This window comes from Arachis hypogaea, chromosome 17, assembly GCF_003086295.3.
Source record: "Arachis hypogaea cultivar Tifrunner chromosome 17, arahy.Tifrunner.gnm2.J5K5, whole genome shotgun sequence".
Classification (NCBI taxonomy): Eukaryota; Viridiplantae; Streptophyta; class Magnoliopsida; order Fabales; family Fabaceae; genus Arachis; species Arachis hypogaea.
In genome coordinates, this window is record NC_092052.1 from 35,117,065 (window position 1) to 35,119,339 (window position 2,275).

A 2,275-nucleotide genomic window follows, 5' to 3' on the forward strand; every position below is an offset into this window, starting at 1 on the left:
TCATGATCTTCATAGTGTTCTTGGTGTTCATCTTGACATTCATAGCATTCTTGCATGCATCACATGTTTTGATCTAAAATTCTCATGCATTGCATCATTTTCATGTTTCTCTCTCTCATCATTAAAAATTCAAAAATCAAAAAAATATCTTTCCCTTTTTCTCTCTTAAAATTTCGAAAATTAGATTTGACTTTTTCAAAAATTTTTTTAAAAAAAATCTAGTTATTTTTATGAGTCAAATCAAATTTTCAATTTAAAAAAATCTCATCTTTTTCAAAATCTTTTTCAAAAATCAAATCTTTTTCATTTTTCTTAGTTATTTTCGAAAATTATAAAAATGTTTTTCAAAAAATCTTTTTCTTATCTTTATCACATAATTTTCGAAAATAACATCACCAATTAATGTTTTGATTCAAAAAATTCAAGTTTGTTACTTACTTGCTAAGAAAGATTCAAACTTTAAGTTCTAGAATCATATCTTGTGATTTCTTGTGAATCAAGTCATTAATTGTGATTTTAAAAAAATCAAATCTTTTTCAAAACTAATTTCAATCATGTCTTTTCAAAAAAAAATATCTTCTTTTCTTACCTTTTTCAAAAATTTGATTTCAAAATATCTTTTCTAACTTCTTATCTTCTTATCTTTTCAAAATTGATTTTCAAAATTTGTTTCAACTAACTAACTAACTTTTTGTTTGTTTCTTACCTTTTTCAAAACTACCTAATTAACGCTATCTCTCTAATTTTCGAAAATATCTCCTCTCTTTTTCAAAACTTCTTTTTAATTTTGGATTTTAATTTTCGAAAATTACTAACCTTTTTCAAAAATTATTTTCGAAAATCACTAACTCTTTTTCAAAAATTATTTTCGAAAATTCTCCCTCTCTCATCTTATTCTATTTATTTATTTATCTACTAACATCTCCTCATCTCAATTCACTGCTCCTATCCTTACCCTTGTGTTTGGATTCTTCATTCTTCTTCACCCCTATTCCTTTTCTTTTTCTACTAACATTAAGGAACCTCTTTACTGTGACATAGAGGATTCCTCTTCTTTTCTTGTTCTATTCTCTTTCTTATGAGCAGGAACAAAGAAAAAGGCATTCTTGTTGAAGCTGATCAAGAACCTGAAAGGACTCTGAAGAGGAAACTAAGAGAAGCTAAATTACAACAATCCAGAGACAACCTTATTGAAAATTTCGAACAAGTAAAGGAGATGGCAGCCGAACCCAACAACAATAATGCAAGGAGAATGCTTGGTGACTTTACTGCACCAAATTCTAATTTACATGGAAGAAGCATCTCCATTCCTGCCATTGGAGCAAACAACTTTGAGCTGAAACCTCAGCTAGTTTCTCTGATGCAGCAGAACTGCAAGTTTCATGGACATCCATCTGAAGATCCTTTTCAGTTCTTAACTGAATTCTTGCAGATCTGTGATACTGTTAAGACTAATGGAGTAGATCCTGAAGTCTACAGGCTCATGCTTTTCCCTTTTGCTGTAAGAGACAGAGCTAGAGTGTGGTTGGACTCTCAACCCAAAGACAGCCTGAACTCTTGGGATAAGCTGGTCACGACTTTCTTAGCCAAGTTCTTTCCTCCTCAAAAGCTGAGCAAGCTTAGAGTGGATGTTCAAAACTTCAGACAGAAAGAAGGTGAATCCCTCTATGAAGCTTGGGAAAGATACAAGCAGCTGACCAAAAAGTGTCCTTCTGACATGCTTTCAGAATGGACCATCCTGGATATATTCTATGATGGTTTATCTGAGCTATCAAAGATGTCATTGGATACTTCTGCAGGTGGATCCATTCACCTAAAGAAAACGCCTGCAGAAGCTCAAGAACTCATTGACATGGTTACTAATAACCAGTTCATATACACTTCTGAGAGGAATCCTGTGAATAATGGGACGCCTATGAAGAAGGGAGTTCTTGAAATTGATACTCTGAATGCCATATTGGCTCAGAACAAAATATTGACTCAGCAAGTCAATATGATTTCTCAGAGTCTGAATGGAATGCAAGCTGCATCCAACAGTACTCAAGAGGCATCTTCTGAAGAAGAAGCTTATGATCCTGAGAACCCTGCAATAGCAGAGGTGAATTACTTAGGTGAACCTTATGGAAACACCTATAACTCATCATGGAGAAATCATCCAAATTTCTCATGGAAGGATCAAAAGCCTCAACAAGGCTTTAATAATGGTGGAAGAAACAGGTTTAGCAATAGCAAGCCTTTTCCATCATCTACTCAGCAACAGACAGAGAATTCTGAG

The 2,275-nt window shown here is 33.1% G+C and overlaps 1 non-coding gene across 1 annotated transcript; it reads right to left on the minus strand.

Annotated features, from left to right (window-relative positions):
• Window positions 1–1,615: 1,615 nt before the first annotated feature.
• On the minus strand, window positions 1,616–1,723 carry LOC112767828 (small nucleolar RNA R71). The gene has a single exon (XR_003185269.1). It is a non-coding gene; the product is annotated as a small nucleolar RNA R71 (small nucleolar RNA).
• Window positions 1,724–2,275: the final 552 nt, after the last annotated feature.